Source organism: Hyla sarda, chromosome 4 (genome assembly GCF_029499605.1).
Source record: "Hyla sarda isolate aHylSar1 chromosome 4, aHylSar1.hap1, whole genome shotgun sequence".
NCBI classification, from domain to species: Eukaryota; Metazoa; Chordata; class Amphibia; order Anura; family Hylidae; genus Hyla; species Hyla sarda.
This window is the reverse complement of record NC_079192.1, coordinates 43247442-43274267: the sequence shown is the minus strand read 5'-3', so window position 1 is coordinate 43274267 and position 26826 is coordinate 43247442.

The window sequence follows — 26826 nt, the reverse complement described above, 5'->3', positions numbered from 1 at the left end:
CGTATTTTAATTATGTGGGCCAATACAATAACAACATTATCCATATTTACATAATTTTGTACTATTTTACTCCTTTTGAAACATTGCTCTATTCTGGCCCCTATAACTTTTCCATGGGCCTGTACCAGGGCTTTATTTTTTCGTGCCGTGGTGTCTTATCAGCATCACTTTTGCAGGCAGATTCTCTTAGAAAAATGCACCGGAGTCAGAGGGGACTAGGTAAGGACTAGGAGACCTCTGGCTGCAAGGGAAACCTATTGATCGTGGCACTTAAAGGGGTACTCTACCCCCAGACATCTGATGGCAGGGGTCTTGCAGCTGGGGGCCCCCACAATCTCCCTGCTGCACCCGGCATTCGTTTAGAGCGTCGGGTGCATCGCCAGAGACTCGTGACATCACGGCCATGCCTCCTCAATGCAAGTCTTTGGGAGGGGGCGTGACGACCATCATACCCCCCTCCCATAGACTTGCATTGAGGGGGCATGGCTGTGGCATGTCAAGCCTCCACCCTGCATTGCCAGTCATCCGGCACGGAGCCAAGTTCACTCCTGCATGTCTGGGGCATTGGAGCCAAGATCGCAGGGGTCCCCAGCGATCATACATCTTATCCCCTATACTTTGGATAGGGGATAAGATGTCTAGGGGTGGGGTACCCTTTTAAGGGCTTAATGGCTTGGTTGTAAAGAATGGTTACTTAAGTTAGGCATTTTTGTTCACACAACTGCCTCTCACTGGATATTGATTCCAGATCATTCTCTGTAAACGCTAGAAATAGTTGTGCATGAAAATCCCAGTAGATCAGCAACTTCTCAAATACTCAGACCAGCCCATCTGGTACCAACAACTAGAGATGAGCGGATTGAATCTGACGAACCCGAATTCGTTAAGAATTTCAGGAAAAATTCGATTCTGATCGAATACAAACTTCGCCGTGATTTGATCGCACGAATCGCTTTATTAAACTCCATTTTCCTGCGTTCTAGGCTGTTTTAGACCTAAGATGGCGGCTCCACATGTCAGTACATGGGGCAAGGCACCATGAGAGGGCGGGAAGCTGGAATCAAGGTAGGCGGGCTGACCCTGAATCACATGTCAGATGCAGCCTATCAGCGTTCACTGACCCCTATGATGTCACAGCCCTATATAATCGGTGGCCATCTTCCCTCTGGTCATTTCTTCTATGCACGAGATAGGGAAAGGAAGTGACTGCACGTCTGTGTGCTGATCGCATACAACGGCGTTCTACAGCATCCGACCGCTATGAGTAGCGGTGACATCAGCATTAGGGAAAGACACAGGGCACAGTGTTGCTGCAGTTCTGACCGAGAACGATTCTAGCAAAACCCTGTATTCTCCTTACTTTTTTCTGCGTAGAAATACGCATACCAGTGCGCTTATCATTGCAAAGGGCATACATACAACAAAGGAGTGTACTATTTAGTAACTGTTATTCTGTCTAGGGCCTACATACTGTGAAAGGACAGCCGTAAGTAATCGCCTGCTGCTGTTCTAGACAAATACTTTTTAAAGAGTAGTGTGGCGTATTGTAATAAACGCACTAAGTATGTCAGGCAGGTAAGTGCCAGGACGTGCACAGAGAAGGGGCAGAGGCCTACATATGTCAGGCAGAGTTGGCATCAGACTTCGGGCAAGTGGCAGCAGGAGTCGCAGCAATGGGCCTGAGCTCCCATTAACACCCAGGGTCGTGTTGTCGACCTATCTCTCCTCGTCAATTGGTTTGCACACTCATCCCCATCATCACAAGCGTCATGTGACAACCCCAGCTAAGAGTTGGTGGGTTCCTCAGACACAACCCTGAGTTGGCATGGCCCGGGAGCAGTCCCCGTAATCCCATTGCCTTTGTCCTATGCTGTTCCCTCTCCCAAAGAAATATCTCATGCTTTGGGTTCAGCTCCACTATTTAGTGAGGACAATGTAATAGAGGACAGTCAGCAGCTAATGGGCAGCCAAGAATGTGAGGAGACATGTGTCGCTTGCTCCGCAAGGAGGCCAAGTAGTGATGCGGAGAGTGACGTGGAAGGCGGTGTTGCAATTGTTCAGGGTCCTGAAGCAGACACTGTTGTGGAACCTGAGGAGGACATCAGTGACGTGCACACATCTTTTGATGATGATGATGATGAAGCCGATCGCAATTGGGAGCCGGGTGCAGAAGCCGGGGCTTCATCATCATCAGGAGAAGAGATTTGCTCTTTGTCTATGAGGCAGCAAGGCGGTAGCACGGTTGGCAATCAGCGTGGTGGTGGCAGTAGTGGAAATTCAGGAGCCAAACGTGCCAGGGGGAGACCACCAGCTTCGCGGCAAGCTACCATTCTGGGAGGTAGTTGAACAGGGGTTCCTGGAGACGGCGCCAATAGCAGTAAAAATGGGGCGGACTGCGGGTGGGAAAATCAGCTACTCTGCGGTGTGGATGTTCTTCATAAAGAATCTGCAGGACCTTAGCGTAGCCACATGCAAAATCTGTCGGCAGAAAGTGAAGCATGGCCAGGGTCCCAATCTCGGCACCACGGCCCTGCGTCAACACATGATTCGCCACCATAAAGCGGCCTGGGATAACCGTGGCTCCGATGTAGTGTTCCAGCCTGCCGCATCACCCAGTGGCCATCGGCTCCCTCCGTCATACAGCCAAGGCTCCACCACCTCAGCTGAAGGGAGCATTGTGTTAAACCCTCTTTCTGGCGCTCCTGCTTCTTCCGCTTTTAGTCAGCCATTCCACCAACAATCGATAGGCGAAGCCATGTCAAAGAGACAACAGTATGCGCCCACTCATCCAACGGCGCAGAAGTTGAATGTGCTCCTGTCCAAGTTGCTGGTGTTGCAGTCCCTCCCTTTCCAACTGGTGGACTCTGCAGCTTATAGGGAATTGATGGCTTGTGCCGAGCCCAGGTGGAGAGTCCCAAGCCGTCATTTCTTTGCGAAGAAGGCAGTACCAGCCCTGCATTAGTTTGTATAAGAGAAGGTGGGCCAGTCCTTGAGCCTGTCAGTGTGTTCGAAAGTGCAGCGCCGACGTGTGGAGCTTTAACTACGGTCAGGGACAATACATGTTTTTTATGGCCCACTGGGTAAATGTTGTTCCTGCACAGCCACAGCAGCAACTTGGACAGGTCACACCGCTTCCTCCTCCACGCTCTCGCTCCCAGGCAGTTGGTCCTTTTACAGTGTGCGCCTCCTCTTCCCCCATGTCCTAGACCTCCACTGCACGTCCAAATGGGACAATACATGTCTTTTATGGCCCACTGGGTAAATGTTGTTCCTGCACAGCCACAGCAGCAACTTGGACAGGTCACACCGCTTCCTCCTCCACGCTCTCGCTCCCAGGCAGTTGGTCCTTTTACAGTGTGCGCCTCCTCTTCCCCTGTGTCCTCGACCTCCACTGCACGTCCAAATCTCGGTGGCCCTTCATCGTACCATGTGTGTAGGGCACAGCGGTGTCAAGCCGTCCTTCACATGGTTTGGCTTGGCGAACTGAGTCACACAGGGGAGGAACTGCTAAAGTTCATTCGTGAAGAAATCCGAGTATGACTTACTCCACGAAATCTTGAAATGGGAACCATGGTGACCGACAATGGGAAGAACATCGTGGCTGCGCTGCGACAAGGAAGTGTGAACCATTCGCCCTGCATGGCACACGTGTTGAATATGGTTGTCAAGAAGTTCATCAAGTCTTAACCCCATTTGCAAGACATCCTGACAATGGCAAGGAAACTGTGCATGCACTTCAGCCACTCGTACACCGCCAAGCACACTTTGCTTGAGCTGCAGCGTCAGAACGGTATCCCACAACATAGTCTCACGTTGGAATTCCACCCTCCATATGTTGGACAGACTATACGAACAAAGAAAAGCCATCTCAGATTTTTTGATGATACAAGCAGATAGGAGTACTCCCCTGTGTAACTTCAATGTGAACAAGTGGCAGCTCATACGTGACACCTGCCGTTTGCTGAGGCCCTTTGAGGAAGCCACATTTTTTGTTAGTCGCTCGAATTACGCCATGAACGACGTAATTCCACTCCTACATTTACTCCAAAAAATGATTGAAAACATGGCTGGTCACGGCAATAGAGATGTTGCGCCTACATCAGAAGGCTACATGAGTCCTGTGGGGGATGAACTAGAGGAGGAGGAGGAGGAGGAGGGGCAGAACGGAGCACAGTTTATGGTGGATGAGATGGCCGGTGTTTCTAGTCATTGGACAGGAGAGGAGGAGCAGGAGCAGCAAGAGGAGCTGGAGGGTTATTACGAGGGAGGCGAGACAGAGGACCCAGACACACCGTGGCAGTATGCAGTGGAGATGGAGGCAGGTAGTCCCAGCGAGTCACTGTCACAAATGGCACAATGCATGCTGAGTTGCTTGCGTAGTGACCCCCGAATTGTCAAAATTCGTCAGCGCGATGACTTCTGGATCTCCACCTTATTAGACCCTCGCTACCGGCCCAGAATGGGGCCCTTTTTTACACCCACTGAGAGGGAGGACAAACTTACCTACTTCAGAGAGCTTCTACGTAGTCGGTTGGCCGATGCCTATCGGCCACATGGTCCATCCACTCGCCCTCTGCGCTCACCTTCTACTGCCACGGCTGCTGGGTAGGGGAGGGGTGGCAGGAGCAGTACCGGCTCAATCAGCAGCAGCCTGAGTCTACAGTCGCTGATGAGTAGCTTCCTTCCAGCCGCATAGTGAAGCTACTCATCAGCAGCAGGTGGACATGGAGCAGGACCCGAACCAGCAGGTGGTGGCATACCTCGACATGACCATGCCAACAACCGTTGAAGATCCGCTGGACTTCTGGGCAGCCAAACTCGATTTATGGCAGCAACTAGCGGAGTTTGCCCTGGAAAAGCTGTCCTGCCCGGCCAGTAGTGTGCCATCAGAGCGGGTGTTTAGTGCGACCGGGGCCATAGTCACCCCAAGGCAAACTTGTCTGTCCACTAAAAATGTGGAGTGACTGACGTTTGTCAAGATGAATCAGAGATGGATCAGCCAAGATTTTCAGCCACCAATGACAGATGGGTCTGAGTAGATTGACCATGCTCCTACAACTAAATTTTCTCTATAATAGTTGGTTATGAAACCCTCTGGGGCAGACCTGGGCATTGTACGGCCCACTTGCGACATACAGCCCTTTGGCTCTGACCGGCCCGCGCTGACTGGGGGACAACTATGCTGCCTAATCTGGGGGACAACTATGCTCCGAATCTGGGGGACAACTATGCTCTTATTCTGGGGGACATCTATGCTGCCTAATCTGGGGGACATTTATGCTCCTAATCTGGAGGACAACTATGCTCCTAATCTGGGGGACATCTATGCTGCCTAATCTGGGGGACAATTATGCTCCTAATCTGGGGGACATCTATGCTCCTAATCTGGGGGACAACTATGCTCCTAATATGGGGGAAATTGATGCTTCTGGCCTTTGGGCCTATAATTTTTTGAAGTTTAGCAGTAGCTAAATACACACTTAATGCAAATGTAAACGTTGATCTTTAAATGTAAGGGGTTATGAAATCCTCTTGTGTACTGCGAATGACTGCTACAGACTCATTCTGTGTCTTTCACAAACTACTTGCCTCCCTGGTGCCTCTGCCCTTGGGCCTTACATTTTTGGATGTTTAGCAGTAGCTAAATACATGCTTAATACAAATTTCAACAATAATCGTTAAATTTTCGGCGCTCTGCCAGGGCCTTCTCCTACCCAGCCTGGGCCGATCCAAGGACCTCACTTGGTGCGAGTGATTATTTAATGAAAATAAAAATAAATAAATACGGAGAGGGATTAACTCTGCTTGATCATTTTTGCCGAAAAAAATTCTTTGGTGATCTGATCTTTTTGAAACAGATGTGCTTACACACATATGTAATAATTTTTTTAACCAAATTTCAAACATTGTGTGGTTTATTATTTTTGAGAAGAAAGTCTTTGGGTGGGCCACCGTCCTGCATTATAGAGTCTTTTGAACTGCTGTATATGCGCTTGTTTTTACACAAAGGTATTTCGTCAGACAATTAAAAAAAAATGTTGCAGTTTTTTGGGGTGGATTGTGAAGCCCGGGTGACGGGTGTGTACTCATGCATCAGTCAACTCCAGACTGTGTCCGTTAGGCAATATATGGGTTACTGAAGCAGCAGAGGTGGGGCCTTGGTCTTTGAATTTCAATTTTTTTTTTAAATTTCACAAATTGGGTGGTTTATTATTTTTAAGAAGAATGTCTTTGGGTGGTCCACCGTCCTGCATTATAGAGTCTTCTGAACTGTTGTATATGCGCTTGTTTTTACACAAAGGTATTTCGTCAGACAATTTTAAAAAAAAATGCTGTTTTTTTGGGGCGGATTGTGAAGCCCTGTGTGTACTGGTGCATCAGCCAACTCCAGGCTGTGTCCTTCAGGCAATAAATGGGTTCCTGATGCCGCAGAGGTGGGAGAGCGGGTGCTACCTATGAGAAATCTTTGTCAAACATTTCTCATATTGTGTTGTTTTTTGGGGGGGATTGTGAAGCCCTGGTGTGTAGTGTACTCGTGCAACAGCCAACTCCACGCTGTGCCATTCAGCCACTTTATGGTGTCCTCATGCTGCCAGCACCTCTACGCTGTGCCATTCAGCCACTATATGGTGTCCTCATGCTGCCAACACCTCCACGCTGTGCCATTCAGCCACTATATGGTGTCCTCATGCTGCCAACACCTCCACGCTGTGCCATTCACCCACTATATGGTGTCCTCATGCTGCCAACACCTCCATGCTGTGCCATTCAGCCACTATATGGTGTCCTCATGCTGCCAACACCTCCACGCTGTGCCATTCAGTCACTATATGGTCTCCTGACACTGATGCCACCACCAGGCTCTGTCATTGTGCTGCTGTGCGGCAGTGATTCTAAGAGCGATGCCGGTAATCTGCATGTTATTCTGAATAACAGTATTATTTCACTACCCCAGCACACTCCATATGCGTTTTAGGACACATCAAAGTTTTCTATACCCCTATAGAGGCTGTATGTAGGCTAGAAATAGCCTTTTTTAATGTGGATTTGCCGCGAACAAATTTGGATCGAAACAAACTTTTTCGGAAAATTCGGCAAATTGGCCGAATCAAATTTTTGAAAAGTTCGCTCATCTCTACCAACAACCATGCCACTTTCAAAGTCACTTACATTCCCTTTCTTCCTCATTCTGATGCTCCATATAAACTTCAACAAGTTGTATTGACCACGTCTACATGCCTAAATGCATTGCATTGCTGCCATGTGATTGGCTGATTAGCTTTTTCTGTTAACAAGCAATTGAAAGGGGTACTCCACTGCCCCATGATCCAAAACATTTAGTTTAGAATGCTGGGTGCCAGCTGCGAAAGTCATGACGTTATGGCCACACCCCTCGTGACGTCACACTACGCCCCCTCAATGCAAGTCTATGGAAGGAGGTGTGATGGCCGCCACACCCCCTCCCATAGACTTGCTTTGAGGGGGCGTAGCGTGATGTCACGAGGGGCGTGGCCATAACATCATGACCCTCGCAGTCAGCACCCAGCGTTCGAAACTAAATGGGGCAGTGGAGTACTCCTTAAACTGTTGTCCCTAATAAGTTGGCCAGTTAGTGTAGCTAATACTGAGAGCCCTGAGACAAAATGCTGTCAATCTTCTACATTTCTCTGCCTGTTACACCTGGGACTCCCACTGATCTGCAAAACAGAGTCCTGATCCTTGCGGAGGAGCTGAATCCATTTCAAGTGAAAGGTCCATTAAGCAATTCTAGACTAAAATGTCATATAGAATATTATGAGATCCCAGATTAACAGACAGTTGTATTGTGCAAAGCTTAAAAATATGAACAGAAAGAACAAAGCTAAAACTTCAGGGAAATAAAGAACTGCTAGAAGAGAACTGGACTGGAAAAAACAGACTTGAAAAAACAGACTCCCTTAGTCCCTATTCTTGCTCTTTCCTATGACTCATAGTGTCAGAAATAAATATAAAGCAATGTCCGCCGATACCTGCATGATCTCGTGTCTAATCTTAGGAGCGTAAGGGGCACGAAAACCTCAGACATACTGGAAGGAACATAATTTTCCCAAAGACTTTCATCCAGTTAACTAGAGTAAATACAAGATACAACACTGTCAATGTTTTATTTTTTTGTTTGCCTTTTTATCTCCATTATGGCGTATTTGTTGCTATTTGTGAGCTGACGCCGAACTTCAGGTTTGGCTCAGTTCACCGAACTTTCAAACTTTCCTGGTACGGCTCGCACAAACCAAAAGAACAAAATGCAAAATCACATGGCATTTTGGCACTCAGAGGAAGCAGGAAGCACAGGGGGCAGTAAAATGATATCAGAGTGAACAGCATATCACATGATAACCCAGGTTATCATAAGTGATGAGCGGCATTGCCCATATTCGAATTTGCGATATTTTGCGAATATATAGATGAATATTTGTCCTATATTCGCGAATTTTGCGTATTCTTTATGTTCGCATATGTGAATATTCGCATATTTGCGTATTCGAGGAAGAAAACAGTGAGGGGGTGGGCAACTTTACTATTGGTTGCTAGGGATGTTGTTGATAACCTCTGACAAGTGTATCTGCATCATTTAAATTGGCCCACAAGTGAAAAGAAGGAATATGCAAGTATTCACATATGCGAATATACGCATATGCGAATATTCACATATGCAAAAATTCATATATGCGAATATTCACATATGTGCACATGTGGAAAAAAAAGCTAATTTTCGGTATTTCAAATATATAGCAAATATATTCGCAATATTCGCTAATTTGCAATTTTCGAGATAAAAATTTGAAATGCGAATATTCGCGCCCAACACTAGTTATCAAATGATTTGCTGGTTTATGTGTCAGTCATCTCCAATGGCTAATAGGAGACAGCAAGGGAGTAAGCCAATAACAAAACAATATGCCCCAGATGGGGGGGGGGGGAGGGTACACCACTAAGAACAGTTGTGCCCACCAGGCACTCACACCCTCGTATTCCCTCCACCATAAAACTTTACTTTTATTAACTTCCTATGCACAAAAAGTAGAAGATTAAAAACGCAACACTATCCACTGAAAATATGTATCCACTATCCAGTCCCTATGTATCCAGTACCTGTACCTCATGGTGTACTACAAATCCCAGCAAGCCGTTTTCAATACCCAAACAAAAAAAAAACTGAACATCTACTAAACTGAGCAAAGCTGTGGATTTACATATTTCAAGCACCATAAACTCAGCATAACACTTTTACTTACATTTTCAGGGTTTAATCGTGCACATAGCATACCTACTGTTGTAATATAACAACACAATTAATAGGGTGTGCAGTCAACACGCATTAGCCTTGTAAAGCCACCGTATGTGCATATTCTTGGTTTTATCAAACATGCATTATGTCTACTTAGTTGTGAAATCAGTGCAATTAAAAGCGAGTACTTTCAACATGCATTAGCCTTGTAACGCAACTTCATATTCTTGGTTTAATCAAACTTACCTTTTACCTAGTTGGTTGTACAATAACAACACAGTTCAAAGCATTAAAAGTTAAAGTTGATCAAACTAACCTAAAAAAATATGTCTGCTAAAGGAATTAATGGACGGGGTAGAGGACAGAAGACCCCTGCCATGTCCCCTGCCAGTATGCATGGTGCCAGTAAATATGGTGTGATAGAAATGTCTGTCCTAGATGCTCTGCTTCCTCATCTCTGTCTTTGCAGGACGCACTAGCCACAAGAGGAGGATAGCACTAGCCACAAGAAGAGTTGTGCCACGGGCAGTTTTTGGAGCGTCTAGATGGAGGGGGGGGGGGGGGAAGCAGTGGCCAAGCATAGCACTAGTGGAACTGTTGGTGGTAGGTTTGGTAGGGATACTGTAAAGCATCATGGTGGATGTGCTAAGGGGGAACAAGCAGGCCACAATCACACATCAGAAGTTCTTACTGAGAGGAGTGTTGTTGTTGATGAAGAGGTGTTAAACCCCCTAAGGGCACAGCCCATTTTGTCCCTAAGGACACAGCCAATTTTATTTTAGCATTTTAGTTTTTTCTTTCTCGCCTTCTAAAAATCATAACTCTTTTATATTTTCATCAACAGACCCATATGAGGGCTCGTTTTTTGCATGACCAATCGTCCTTTGTAATGACATCACTCATTTTATCATAACATGTATGGGGCAACCAAAAAAATATAATTTATGTGGTGAAATTGAAAACAAAAACGCAAATTAGCAAATTTTGGAAGGTTTTGTTTTCACGGTGTACAGTTTACAGTAAAAATGACATGTTTTCTTCATTCTGTGGGTCAATATGATTAAAATAATACCATGATTATATACTTTTCTATTATTGTACTGCTTTAAAAAAATATTTTTAACAAAATTAGTATGTTTAAAATCACTCTATTTTGACAACCTATAACTCTCTAATTTTTTTCCGTATACTGGGCTGCATTTGCACTTTGATCTGTACCTTTTATTGGTACCAATTTTGCATATATGTAACTTTTAAGAAAAGCAAGGATGGATGTCCAGCGCAGCTCCCATAAAACGTAGCTTTTATTGAGTATACATCAACAAGTACATGGAGAGTGTAGACAAGTGACGTGTTTCGGTCCAACAAGGGACCTTAGTCATAGTAGGACTAAGGTCTCTTGTTGGACCAAAACGCGTCACTTGTCTACACTGTCCATGTACCTGTTGATTTATACTCAATAAAAGCTAAGTTTTATGGGAGCTGCGCTGGACATCCTTGCTTTTCCATATACCTTACGGAGTAGTCCACATCGGTCCGGGCGCGCAGTGACACGGAGGGGAGCTGGATTTCTTGTATGCAATTTCTATGTAACTTTTAAATCACAGATATGGGGACCCCCGGCCACCATGTTATATGATGAGCGATCTGATCATCCATTAAAACAATCACATTGCCACAGGTGCTGTGATCTGTATTGACCACAGCATCTGAGGGGTTAATGTCAGACATCAGCGCGATCGCTGATGTCCGCCATTTCCAGTGGGTCCATGGCTGCTGATAACAGTCGAGACCTGCCAAGCATGATGCGAGCTGGTGCTCGCGTCATGTACAGAATGTAAATTTACATCCTGGTGCATTAAGTACCAGGGCACCAGGACATACCTCTACGTCCTATGTCATTAAGGGGTTAAGGATGAGAATGTCAGCATGCCTATTGGTCTGAGTAGCTCAGTAGTGGTGGAAAGATAGGGGTTCATCAACTATATATTCTGATCCTATTGAGATAACAGATAGAGCTCGTAGGAGAGGAATCTGGTAGGTGATCATGTCATCCTGCAGTTCTCAGGAAGTCAGATCCCCAAACTGACATCCTGCTGTGATACACACTGGAAGGTTTGGAGAGTCAGACTGGTGATCACATGACCAAGTTACAGTAATAAAACATATACATGCAGCTGCGCTGGATAAAAACACATGATGCTGTATGACTAGTGACAGTGACTGTACAAGATATAGGCAAAAAAGAATGAAGTGCTTCTTTAATACTCAGCCTTGGAACTGTATCTGGCTACATAGTTGCTTTAAGGAAATAATTAAAAAGTAAGGTCAAAACATAAAGTCAGCTACTAAAGCATTACTGGAACTGAAAGATGTTGGTTCTGTCTGTTCTGTCTACTTATGATCTTGTTAAAGGTCCACGTCATGGCTGGAAGCAGGTGTTGGCTGGATTAAAGAGCTGTTCTGTTATCATTACATTAGAATTCCTGATAGGCGCGGGACTATGCTGGGGTCATTTTATTATGCACACAGCCCAGTCCTGTCTTTAATAAATATATATCTATCTTAAGAGGAAAATAAAAAGGAAATAATGTAAGGGCAGAGTAGACTCTTCCATGATTCTAATCCATTTTCCAGTCTCTCTCGGTAAACACAGATATAAACCATGTTTGGGCTTTATGTCTCTAATGGCTTCATCCGTTAAATCACATAGATGTGCAGACATTATTCCTCGTCTTAGCCTTTTATTGCTTCTTGTATTTTTAAACACTATTGTAGCATTTTGATGAGGATCAATACATTTCCTCTATGCTCCCTTTACGTCACCTCTGTTTATAGATTCTTAACACCGAGACTTTTTTATTCTGGGTCATTTTTTTTTGTTTTGTTTTTTGGTGCTATCACAGTTGGAATTTATTTTGCCATTTATTCCCTGAGTATCGTTTATCTATTCTTACTTCCCATCTGATATTTCATCTGTTCTCTGTTGTACTTCTTTATCTGTCTTCTCCCTCCTCTTCTTCTCTGCTGTCAGCTTGACTGAGCTCTGGGGTTTGTCATTTGATACAACAATGAGGTTGCAATTCTATAAAATGTAATAAAATCCAGATAAAGTGCCAATGGCACAGTGGACTCCCTGGCTTACAGTAGTTTAGTGGAGGAAAAAAAAGATCTAAAATAATCCTGCTACTACTAAGAATTACCAACAAAAGATCTTGAGGGGTCGAAAATAGACAAATAAATAAACAGTAATAACAAGAAGAAAGAAAAACATTAATAAGGTTTTGTATTGCCAAAACGTCTTCAGAAGGTTTCAAAGAAGTAAAACAAAGCAAAAAAAGACAAACAAACACAAAAAACAATAATAGTAAAATAGTTATTATATGTATTATTATGAAAAGTCAAAAAGAGGCTAAAAATACTAGATGTGATTGATGATAATAGAAGAGGGAGATAAAAACTTATTGCATAAACTAGACAAAAAATTAAGGCAGGTAGAAAGGCATTGGCATGGATTCAGGCTCTGTTCACAATGCTGCTCCTTGGTTTGATTGAAAATGATCAAAATATTGTTTGTGAATCCAGCCTAAACTATAACAGGTTAACTCGTGAAGACAACCACTTTACATATGTCCCTCTTAAGGACTATGAATGTCATGGAGGGGTCTCCCCCCCCCCCCCCTCAAGCTACCCCTATGTTAAAGGGGTTGTCCGATGAAAGAACCAACCTGTGTATGGCCTTAATAAAATATAATAAAGTAACCGTTATTGAAAGAGCTTTATTGATCGTTCAGTCATTACAAGTCATACAATAAATTACAATCACACAAAACATGACAGTACAATATACAGTAAAGGTTCCCTAAATTATACATTGCAAGCATGCTACTCTAACACTCTTCTCAATCCTGAAAGAGAAAAACACTGAATTTGAAATAACCAAACAATACAATCTGTGATCGGAGGGGGCGTGGGGGCATGGGAGACTATGGGGGAAGGGAGGGGGCAGATCACATGGCCAAACTACTGAGCAGTAACTTTAGGGGGACATGAGGAAGTAGAGGGGTCTTCACTCCTTTTCTTCTTCAATGCCTGTGCTGTCCAAGATGGGATGGTCTCTCAGCAAGCTGCAGATGAACCTGCAGCAGTACCGGATGAACATGTTCTCCCTGTTGATCACGAGGCAGTTCCTGGCCAGCCAAACAGTGTCCTTAAAACAGTTCATAAGGTGCCAGGCCTCCTGGATGGCCTCCAAGTCGTGGACCCCAGGGAACAGACCATAGAGGTCTGCTCAGGGTGAGACCAGTGATGTGAAGGGGGAAGCAGGTATTACTGCTCAATAGATTTGTAACTCATTAGATAAGGCAGCAGTGAGCAGGTAGCAGTTATGTGAACACCTTCCCTCCACATTACTGTTCTTGTCTCAAGCAGACAGGAGGAACAGGAGTTTTCTGCATTTACCACTCCAAGCCAGACAGCTGTCTATATTAAAAAGTTGCTTTAATATACGTTTACTTACATTGATGTGATCTAAGGTGATACAAGGTGCTCAACCCCAAGTGCAATTGTGCGCCTACGTTGGAGAGGAGGACCTGTACCTATGGATCACAATGTGGTTTCACAACTGTGGTTAATGTAAATAATGACATTAGCTAACCCTCAAAACTGATGTAAAATTGAGACATTAGCCAGTATATCCTTATATGAAGGACACACTATGCCAAGGTTTCTCAAATGGTGCAGGTCCTATCAACTAACCTACCTGGCCAGATGAATAAAACCAGGAACCAAATTACGGCAGCCATAGGCCCGACTTGCAGATTGCTCCTCAGTCACCTACAGTGTGAATCTAAGCACACATACAATGGGAGGGAGTAGACAAGCTACAAGCCCCCACCCTGGTTGGTTCATTTATAGCCGGCCTCACAGGTGAAACCCTACTGCTACCCAGCAAGATAAAAGGGTGCATTAGTATAAGCCTTAAGCAAAGACATAATGGCTTATATTTGCATGAACATGGTTATAGCAGGAAAACTCAACCCCTAGTGCAGTTGTGCACCTTTGCTGGGGCGGAGGTCCTGCACTTGTAAACCGTTGCTAAGGGCGATCCCCAGCAAAAATTGCATACAATGGAGGATGCCTGCAAACGGCACAAGTACCACAATAGCATCCTGACACCAGATAAATGTGTAAGTGAATGCGTTAAACATGACTGACTTTAAACAAACACTTACATTGATGTGATTGAAGGTTGATACAAGGTGCCCAACCCCAAGTGCAGTTGTGCACCTACATTGGAGTGGAGGACCTGCACCTATGGATCACAATGTGGTTTCACAACTGTGGTTAATGTAAACAATGACATTAGCTAACCCTCAACACTGATGTAAAATTGAGACAATAGCCAGTATATCCTTATATGAAGGACACACTTGAGCCCGCACACCACGCCAAGGTTTCTCAAATGGTGCGGGACCTATCAGCTAACCTAGCTGGCCAGATAAATAAAACCAGGAACCAAATTACGGCAGCCATAGGCCCGACTTGCAGATTGCTCCTCAGTTACCTCCAGTGTGGACTAGGCACACATACAATGGGAGGGAGGGGACAAGCTACAAGCCCCACCCTGGTTGGTTCATTTACGTTCATATACGTTTAAAACCATAAACAGGTTGTTTCTTTTGCTGGAAAACCCCTTTAACCAAAGATCCACTTAATGTTATTAATTCTTCCTTTAGTTGTCTTGGTCAATCCATTAATTATTACAGTGACCAATACATACAATTTCTTAGTGGCTGCAGACCCACAGCAATTGCTGGGGTTGCTTTACTTTAAAACAGTTGAATGGCCAATTAACCAGAAATTAGGAATAGCATGGTAACCTGACCAACCACTGCCTGCAGAAAACATAAAAGTGCCCATACACCTTATACAAAAGTCACCCAAATCTGCTGCCACCAAAAGCGTGTTTGGTTGACTGTCCAAAAGAAGATGTTGATGGAGACAGTTTTTTTTTTTGTTCTGGGAGAAACAATCCCAACCCAGAGCTGTCAGGCTGTGGCTTACCTCTCCCCTCCTAATAGACAAGACATGAATGTTTAGCTATGCAGATTAGGAGAAAAAAACTATTGGTAATGAAGTATAGCAGCCTTAAAGGGGTACTCCACCCCTAGACATCTTACCCCCTATCCAAAGGATGGAGATATGATGTCTGATCATGGGGGTCCCGCCGCTGGGGACCCCTGCGATCTTGGCTGCGGCACCCCAGACATCTGGTGCATGGAGCGAACTTCACTCTGTGCTGGATGACTGGCGGAGGCTCCTGACGTCACAGTCTCGCCCTGCTAATGACATCACAGCCATGCCCCCTCAATGCTGTCATGCCCCCTCCCATAGACTTGCATTGAGGGGGCGTGGCCATGATGTCACAAGCAGGGGGCGGCCGTGACATCATGAGCCTCTGATGCTGAACTTGAACTATAAACGAATGCTGGGTGCAGCACGGAGATCGCGGGGGTCCCCAGCAGCGGAACCCCTGCAATCAGACATCTTATCTCCTATCCTTTGGAGTACCTTTTTAAAGAAAAACTACAGCAAGAAGAATAGATGTAGATCATGCATATCTATGTAATTCTAAATGCAATTTGTATATGCAGTTACCACAGTGGAATGATACTTAAATACACATATGGAGAAACCCTGTGTCCAGAATCTCAACATAAATACTTAATATTCATATTAAAACCCATTGATCTTTTGAGGTTAATTATAGTAATACATTGACAGGGATTGAAAAAAATGTAAAAGGCTAATAAAAATAGAAATGTCAAGGGACTGGCTAAACATAAATGTCTCTCAAGCTAAATGTAAATGTAATGAACAGTTCAATGGACACAGACATGAAGGTCAATTGGTCAATTCACATTGAGGACGACGATCTAAAAGCCAATTGGAACCAATGGTCATTTAGTGAAATGAATGATGTATGAGCCCCAGCAGAAGACAGTAGAGTATGTTGGCTCCAGGAGTGGACATTAAGATGTGAAGACTATTCTGACTCAATAACTCAAGGCTGCAAGTATGAGTATTGGGGGGAAGTATCACTGTCTATGACTGAGCTATATCCTGTACAATGGCTGTTCTTCTAAAACTGGAGTCTTTGTATGCTTCCTGTCAGAGTCAGTGCTGTGTGGCTTATAAGTCACAATCTTTTTGTCTTATGCCCTGCAATAGGGATTTCTAACACTACTAACAGTGGTAAAAGTTCTGCTACTAGCACTACTACTACTACTACTACTACTACTACTACTACTACTACTGCCGTACTACTACTACTACTACTACTACTACTAATAATAATAATAATAATAATCAGAGATGAGTGAACTTACAGTAATTCGATTCTTCCCATACTTCTCGGCTTGGCAGTTGCTGACTTTAGCCTGCATAAATTAGTTCAGCTTTCAGGTGCTCCGGTGGGCTGGAGACTCTCTCCGAGGACAGTATCCACCTTTTCCAGCCACCAGAGCACCTGAAAGCTGAACTAATTTATACAGGCTAAAGTCAGCAACCGCCGACCCGAGAAGTTCATGATGAATCGAATCACTGTAACTGCACTCAGCTCTAATAATAATATGTTGGGAAAATTATATTTTTAAGTGTGATATCTATCTTTTACTTTGTTTAATCATATGCTTACTGCAGCTAAGATGGCTCCCATGAATTGGCCGCACCCTTATTTTTACTTTTATACAATAGAAGGAATCGAAACCAAATAGTTTAGCACTCTTATCAAAATAGATTGTACTGGAACATTGTGATAGGAAATAAAGTCCTGTTACATCATGAGCCACCAGTGAACCTGAGCCAATCCAATAATGTCTTTGTATGTGTATAAAAGACAGTGCCAGCCTACAACAGGTGTGACTCTTTGGCTGCATTGTCAGGCTATAGGATCACCCATTTGTATTGATATAGCTGTAATAAACCCGTCTTCCAATCATCCAACAAATATTCCAAAAAATACAAGTAAAAATGCCCACCTATTACACTCAACCCATATCCACAGGAAAGAGGATAAGATATACAAAAGAATCCAGGCAAACATTCGCAACATAAAATTTCTCTAAATTGAAAAATGCAACAGAGATGTCTTCATAAAGACAAGCAATTACAGGATAGGGTATGAGCACCTGAATGTGGAGGTCCTTCTACTGCGACCTCAAGAATGGGAACCTGAGTCTGCCTTTGGTATGGAGTAGTGGGGTTCACTACCGTTCCATTTATTGTCTATAGGAGCTGTGGAAAATAATGTTATTGGTCACAACCCCTGAGATCAGACACTTAAGGGGGTAGAAAACTTCTTTTGAGAGAAAAATTATAGAATTTTTCATGCTGCTGTCTCCAGTCTTTCACCTTGATATGGTGGCAGAGAGTGTGTGTCTTGATGATCACATGAGCCAAGCTGGCAGGAGCCAATGCCTTTGGCCGGGTCACCCATGTCAGGCAGGTGAAAAGGGAAAGACCAGACTAAGTAATGCAAAAACTGTCCCAAAAACTCAATTGCTAGTAACCAAAATAGAGATACAAGTATACCAGGAAGAGGAATCCTTAGGATCACAATATGTGTTTAATGAGCTACAGTTGAAGGGCTCTGAGCTGAGCAGATTAAAGGGGTACTCCACCCCTAGACATCTTATCTCCTATCCAAAGGATAGGGGATATTATGTCTGATCACGGGGGTCCTGCCGCTGGGGGCCCCTGCGATCTTGGCTGTGGCACCCCAGACATTCGGTGCACAGAGCGAACTTTGCTCCGTGCCGGATGACTGGTGATGCGGGGCTGAGGCTCGTGACATCACGGCCACGCCCCCTCATTGCAAATCTGTGAGAGGGGGTGTGACATCTGTCAAGCACCCTCCCATAGACTTGCATCGAAAGGGCGTGGCTGTGATATCACGAGCCTCAGGCACTGCACCCGACACTCTAAATGAATGCCGGGTGCAGCAGGGAGTTCACGGGAGTCCCCAGCTGCGGGATGTCTAGGATGTCTAGGGGCGGAGTACCTCTTTAACCCCTTAAGGACCAATACAAATAAACCTGTACGCCCCTGAAAGACCAGGCCTGTTTTTATAAATCGGGGATGTCTGCCTTTATTAGAGAATAACTCTGGTAACGTTTTGCCAATCACGATAATTCTGACATTGTTTTTTTGTCACAAGTTGTCCTTCATGTACATAGTAAAAGTAAGCCGATATCATTTGTAGTTTTTTTTACAATGCAAAAAAATCATGACATTTTTACAAAAAATTACGATTTTTTGCTATTTTAACACTAATAGGTTGCATATATTTATACATACTGACCAAATAGTTTATGAAACTTATACTTTCAGATGTCTACTTTATTTTGACATCATTTTTTTGTTTTTAATTAACATTTTAAATTCGTTAGAAGCCTAACAATTTAACTTGAAATTTTGAAAATTTAGAAAATTTGAAAAGTACATCTTTTTTTGTGTGCTATGCAAGGTTTGCAGAAATTAAAAGGTAGTAGAACATAGGAACACCCCCCAAATGACCCCATTTTAAAAACTAGACCCCTCAAGGTATTCGCTAGGGGGTACAGTGAGTATTTTAACACCATAGTTTTTTGGCAGGAATTATTACAACGTCAGTGTTAAAAATTCGAAATTTGCAATTTTTCACAAATGCATCATTTGGGGGGCATATTTTTTGTACATCACTTCTGATATTGAAAGAAATGCACCCTATATTTTATTTAGCTGCTTGTCCCATGTTCGGAAATACCCCCGCTTTGGCCATATATGGTTCCTTGGCCGCGTGGTAGGACTCAGAAGGAGAGGAGCGCCATTTGGCTTTCAGGGCAGAACAGTACCCCCACCCCCACAAGTGACCCCATTTATATATCGCACCCCTACAAGTTATTGGCTGGACCAGGGACCACTCTGATTGGTCCTTGGTCGGCTGGCAGTATAACGCGTCTGTCTGTGACAGTTAAGGCTCCTGATGGATATATCCGCCATGTTGTGGGAATAAGCACCCGCTCATGGCGAATATATCCATCACTGCTGCGGCTGGGTAGCTCAGTGTGTCCGCTCATGACTGCTGGCGGGAAATCCGCCGCTATGAGTGGACACACAAAGCTACCCAGCCGCAGCAGGGAGCTCATTACCGGACTGCTGCATAATGTGTAGGATCACATGGTGGACATCCGCAGCATATTACATGCTGGGGGTGTCCGCCAATGCGATCCTACACATTATGCATTTTTTTAAATTAGATTCATTTAATAAATGTATTTTTAATATATATATATATATATATATATATATATATATATTTTTTTTTTTTATTTACTTTTATTACATTTTTATTTATTTTTACACTTTTATTTTATTTATTTTTTAATTTTTACACTTTTTAATGCTTTGGAATACTTAGTATTCCAAAGCATTGCAGTTATATGCTGCCTGCCAGTTTTCACTAGCAGGCAGCATATTAGGACGTGCCTCTGGCACATCCTTTCAGGCAATACCCAGGGCAGACCTGGGGGTCTTTGTAGGACCCCCGGCTGCCCAGGTATGCAGCAGCACCCCGCAATCGCGCTGCGGGGTGCTGCAGAGGAGACAGAGGGAGCCCCCTCCCTTTGTCAGAACTCCTTACAGCGCGCGGTCACTTCTGACCACGGCTGTAAGGGTTAAACTGCCGGGAGTGAAGTGAACTTCACTCCCGGCAGTGCGGCAGGCCCCGGCCAGCCGCGTATTACATGCAGCACCCCGCGATCGCGATGCAGGGTGCTGCAGGAGTGACAGAGGGAGCTCCCTCCCTCTGTCATAACACTTACAGCCCGCGGTCACTTCCGACCGCGGCTGTAAGGGTTAAAACTGCCGGGACCGAAGTTTACTTCGGTCCTGGCAGTGCAGCAGGGTCCCGGCTGTGTGATACAGCCGAGTCCCTGCTGCGATCTCGTGGGTGCACTGGGCAGCACCCACGAGAATAATGGACGAGTATAGACGTCCAGGTGCGGGAACGCCCGCCAACCTGGACGTCTATACTCGTCCTTGGTCGTTATCGGGTTAATGATATTCTAGTGCCACAAAATAAATCCCCTAGGGGTTTCTGGGCCAATTTAAGTTCCACAAAACCTACTTGGGGAATAAATCCCCTCAGGATTAACCCTGACTAGAAATCCCCCATAAAAATTAACTTTTAATTGTACTCATTAAAATAGTGTCCAAACTAGAAAGTTACACATCTATTGCTTCTAATTAGCAGTGGTGTTTAAAATTATCAGTACTGTATCCAGTTAATTCCTATAATATCATACAAATGTCTGCCGTGCAGACTATTGGTTTATCGTTACTGTCTAGTGTACCACGGTGCCGTGCTGCAGCTTGGGCACTCGGTGTACTAACTAGAAAAGGTATCTGGTACAGTCTGTGATTAATGTTTTAATCACAGACTGTACCAGATACCTTTTCTAGTTAGTACACCGAGTGCCCAAGCTGCAGCACGGCACCGTGGTACACTAGACAGTAACGATAAACCAATAGTCTGCACGGCAGACATTTGTATGATATTATAGGAATTAACTGGATACAGTACTGATAATTTTAAACACCACTGCTAATTAGAAGCAATAGATGTGTAACTTTCTAGTTTGGACACTATTTTAATGAGTACAATTAAAAGTTAATTTTTATGGGGGATTTCTAGTCAGGGTTAATCCTGAGGGGATTTATTCCCCAAGTAGGTTTAATGATATTCTAGAGCTGCAAGAAGATACTAAGTATCGGAACCTAGAATGTACGGAGCATGATGACAGAAAAGCATCAAGAAAAAATGGATCATATGGGATTGGACTTTCTGGTCATCAGTGAACTAAAATAGAATGACATTGGACACTTACAATTTAAGGAATATTTGGTTTACTGGAAATGTAGGTCACAGAAAAAAATAACATGGCCTTCATCATTGAGAAGAACCTTACAAGAACAGTCATGGAGTACAAAGCAGTGAGTTATGCCCAAGAAGAAACCTGTGTTAATAAATAGCGAATAAAGAAAGGTATTTCAAGCCAGTAGAGTGCCTGCCCATACAAAAATACCAGCGGGCTGCCTACAAAAACAATAGTGATAGCCAAGTGCCCTACAAAAACAGGGCCAGCAGTGAGCAACCTATTGACAGTTAACAGTTATGACGAGAAGACTGGGTCAGTGCGTCTCCAAAATGGCAGGCCTTGTAGGGTGTTCCTCGTATTCAAAGATTGGTACCTACCAAAAGTGGTCCATAGAAGTATAACCAGTGAACTTCAGAAAGGATCATAGACTCTGAAGGTTCATTGATAAGCTATGCTATGGTGGATTAGTGTATAGGTATTCATAGTTCATTAAAGTCTATGGAGGCATTATAAATGGGCAACTGCCAGTAGCCTTTATATGAGACTCGCTTGTTCTGCAGGAAGTCAGGGAGATCTCTGGATAATGTGGTTTTGCTTGTATTTAACTAGATGACCACATTAGTGAATGTAATATGGTTGTGCGCACTCTCTATATTAGTGGATGTAAGAGGAAACATTACCGAAAAAGAATACCCTATTTGCTGGAAAAGGTTGAAGAACTTTTGTCTTCACAGTTCTTCACCTTTCTAAAGTAATTTCCTAACATGGAAATGGAAATGTCCGCATCATTTTGGACAATCTATAACTTTGTAAATGCACATTAGAGCTCACCTGCCCTTTTGGCTCTGAAAGCTTTTTTACATTTTAATTCTTAATGCAGTTCATTAGAAAGTGATTAAGGCAATAATACGATAATGTCCTGGAATGTTCCTGCCAACATAACCATACTTTTTCACCAATGGAACTTCGGTCTTAACAGTTTAACCCCTTAGATGTCATGGTACAGTAACTGTTGCGGCGAGCACTTCGGCCACTCACTCTGGCCGTGAGCGCTCTCCTCCTTCCCACAGTGGGTCCGGGATTCACATGGCAGGATGCGCCCGCATGCGAATCTAGGGCCGTCACTTACCCCTTGTTCCTGCTGGCTTCTCCGCTGGTTCTGTTCCCCGTCGCACATGGTCCCACCTCCTAGGGCACGCGCATGCCAGAGCTCTGAGAATTAAAGGGCCAGTGCGCCCTTTATTAATGTTTGCACCTGTCCCTTCCTTTTAAGTATGTGCACCTCCTTCTACCTCTTGCTGTATCTTTGTGTGCCCTGTGCCCAAGAAAAAGCATTTCTGTGTATAGCCCTGCCTGTGTTCTGACCTTCTGCTCCATGACCTGACCTTGCTTCTGTGCCGCCTGCTGACCTCCTATTACATTTCCTGACCACACATCTGTGCCGCCAGCCCTGGCCTTCTGTTAATCCTGACTTTGAGTTGCCTCATCCTTCCTGTGCTACATTTCATCTCAGCAGCCTGTGTGGACAAGATGTGCCAGGGCTAGCGACCTGGGTGCCGCTTGCCGAAGAAAATCCATTCCGCTTTGCAGCGGGCTCTGGTGATAACCAGCGGCACCTTAGACTCCGCTCCCTGATACGGCCCATGTCATCTTCCACACAAATACAGCGGATCCACTACCTCCGTGAGTGTTACAGTAAGATTCGGCCATGGTTTCCGCTGGGACGCCTCTGTCTGATGTCTTGGACCTTTCCACCATCGTGGCTCAACAGTCATAACATTTGGCACGTCAGGCTCAACAGTTGAACCAGTTGTCAGCCATAATGCAACAGCTTCTTGCCGCTCAGCAGCAATAGCAGCTGCAACCAGCTCAAGTGTCTTTTCCAGTGCCAGCAGCTTCTTCCAGGTCCAAGCTTTTTTTTAACTTTACCTTCGAAGTATGAGGGAGATCCCAAGCTGTGTAGAGGGTTCGTGACTCGTCGGATCAGTTTCCTATGGGGCGAGTTAAAGTGGCCTTTGAGGTCAGTCTATTGTCCGGCAAAGCCCTGGCCTGGGCTACTCCTCTCTGGGATCGTAATGATCTGGTGTCTTAAAACCTGCAGGCCTACCTCTCAGAATTCTGCAATGTCTTTGAAGAACCCGCACGGACCTCCTCGGCGGAGACGGTACTTCTGAACCTCAGCGAAGGGAACTCCTCTGTTGGTGACTACGTGGCTTAATTCTACACTCTTGCCTCTGAACTGGCTTGGAATGACAAGTTCTTGTGTGCTGTCTAGTAGAATCAAGGATGCTCTCGCTGCTCGTGATCCTCCGTTCACCCTGAGTGAGCTTATCCATTTGGCTACTCGAATTAATGTGTGTTTTGCCGAGAGGCAGGAAGAACTTAGTCTGGAAAGAGAACCTGTCCGAACAAGGCGATTTCCTCGTCTAGCACCTCTACTGTCTCCTTTGCCTCCTGCCGAAGAGGCTATGCAGGTGGATCGGTCTCGCATAATGCAGCTAGAAAGAGCCTGTCGACGCAATGAGAATTTGTGCCTATATTGTGCTAGTCCGGAACACTTTCTCAAAGACTGTTCTATACGTCCTCAGCATCCGGGAAATGCTCGCACCTAGGACCCATGGAAGAGGCTTCCCTGGGTGTGAATACTACCTCTCGTCGTTTGACCATGCCAGTTCTAGTTTATACTCCTGCCAAGACATCTTTCTCTGCTTCTGCCTTTTTGGACCCAGGTTCTGCTGGAGATTTTGCCTCCCTGGTCCATAAACATCGTTTCCCAGTGACTCTGCTTCCTAAACCTTTGTACATTTCTTCTGTCAATGGAGTAAACTTGAACTGTATGGGGCTATTCCGCACTGAACCTCTCATTATGCAAGTGGGTGTGTTACATAAGGAAAAGATTGAGTTCTATATGCTACCTCATTGTACTTCAGAGCTTCTTCTCAGTCTTCCTTGGCTTCAACGTCACACTCCACTTCTCGACTAGAGAGGTCACCCGGTGGGGACCTTTCGGCCAAAATCACTGCCTTGTGTCTACCCAGCCTAAGTCTGTTTCTTTGCCCTCTAATATGCCAGGCCTGCCTCTTTCATATCAAGATTATTCAGACGTGTTCTGCGAAAAGCAGGCCGAGACTCTTCCTCCACATCGTCCCTACAACTGTCCAACTGACTTACAGCCTGAGACCATGCCTCCCCATGGAATAATCTATCCATTGTCAGTTCCTGAGACACAAGCCATGGCAAAATATATCCAAAAGAACCTCCAAAAGGGCTTTGTCTGAAAGTCCTCATCTGCCGGAGCTAGATTCTTCTTTGTAGCGAAGAAGGATGGTTCTCTTAGTCCTTGTATTGCGGGGAGCATATAATCTTATCCGTATCCATGAGGGAGACGTATGTAGGACTGCCTTTAATACCCGAGATGGACACTTTGAGTATCTTGGGATGCCTTTCGGTCTTTGTAACGCTCCAGCTGTCTTAAAACAATTTGTCATTGATATCTTCAAAGATCTTCTCTACACATGTGTTGTTGTATACCTTGATGACATCTTGATCTTCTCGCCCAATTTGGAGGAGCATTGCTCTCATGTCCGTCAGATCCTACAGCATCTTCGGGAGAATCATCTTTACGCCAAACTTGAAAAATGCCTATTCGAGAGATCTAGTCTGCCGTTCCTGTGTTAAATTTTTTCCCATCAAGGTCTTCAGATGGATCCTGACAAACTGTCTGCTGTGTTGAATTGGCCTCGTCCTGCTGGTCTTCGGGCTATTCAACACTTTCTTGGGTTTGCCAATTATTATCGTCAGTAGTGTTGAGCGGCATAGGCCATATTCGAATTTGCGATATTTCGCAAATATATGGACGAATATTCGTCATATATTCGCTAAATTCGCATATTCGTAATATTTGCGTTTATTTTAAAATTAGCATATGCGAAAATTAGCATATGCGAAAATTCGTACGCCAGTCTCACACAGTAGTATTAGAGCCTTCTTTACACCACACAAGCTGGAAGCAGAGAGGGATGATCACTGTGATGTGTACTGTGAAAAAAACACGAATATTCGTAATTGCGAATATATAGTGCTATATTCGCGAATATTCGCGAATTCACAAATATGCTATATTCGCGAATAAAATTTGTATTGCGAATATTCGCGAGCAACACTAATCGTCACTTCATCCCACATTTTTCTTCCTTGGTTGCCCCCATTGTGGCTCTTACTAAAAAGAACTGTAACCCCAAGTCTTGGCCTCCTGAGGCCGAAGAGGCCTTCACTCGCTTAAAGTCTGCAATTGCCTCTGCACCCATCCTCTCAAGACCAGATCCGTAGAAACCCTTTTCTTTGGCGGTAGACGCTTCATCCGTGGGGGCGGGAGCCATTTTAACTCAGAAAACCTCCAACGGCAAAATTGTAACTTGTGGCTTCTTCTCCAAGACTTTCTCGCCTGCAGGGAGGAACTATTCTACAGGAGATTGGGAACTCTATTTACTTGCTATTAAGCTTTCCTTAGAAGAGTGGCAACATTTATTAGAAGGTTCTTTTCATCCAGTCAGCATCTATTCTGACCATAAGAATCTGCTATATCTACAGTCGTCTCAGCATCTAAACCCTCGGCAGGCTCAATGGTCTCTTTTCTTTTCCAGGTTTAATTTCTTTATTCATTTCGGCCCTGCGAACAAAAATGTGAGAGCTGATGCTCTTTCTAGGTCCACCAATGTGGTAGGATTGGACTACATGCCAAGGCATATTGTTCCTCCAGAGCATCTGATTTCTGCAGCTCCTGTCAATCTTTAGCAAGTCCCACCTGGAAAATCTTTTGTGCCTATTCAACTGGATCACGGTTTTAAGTCCAGTGGAAAACCGCAAACGGGGCAAAAATGAGCCGACTGGAGTCAACTTTCACTCCGCTTGGCTCATTGAAATGAATTACATACGGGCGGCATATGGCAGGGATACGGGAGCGCCCAGGTTTTAGCTCCCCCCAGCCATATGCGGTCCCGTATGGCTAAAAAAGGGGGTTGTGACCCCAGCCTTACCTGTGCCCACAACAAAACTCCACAACAGAAACCAGCGGGTCTCTTACAACCTTTGCCCTTCCCGGAAACTCCTTGGTCTCACATAGCTATGGACTTTATTACCGATCTTCCATCTTCCTGCAATAATATGGTCATCTGGGTGGTGGTCGATCGATTTTCTAAAATGGCTCATTTCGCTCCTTTACCAGGTTTTCCATCTGCTCCAAGAAAAAAAAATTTCAACATATTTATCGCCTTCATGGCCTTCTGACTCATATCGTCTTGGATTGTGGAGTACAATTAATTTCCAAGTTCTGGCATGCTCTCTGTTCCTGTCTTAACATCAAGCTGGACTTTTCCTCTGCCTATAACCCCTCAGACCAACGGCCAGGTGGAGAGAGTGAACAAGAATTCTGGAAGACTATCTTCGTCATTTTGTCTCGGCTCGACAGGACGATTGGGTCAATCTTTTGCCTTGGGCAGAGTTTTCTTACAATCACAAAGACTCCGAGTCCACGAAGACATCTCCATTTTTTGTGGTCTATGAACATCTTCCTCGTATTCCTCTTCCTCTTCCAGATGCTTCTGGAGTGCCAGCCGTTGATGATCAAGTACAGAATTT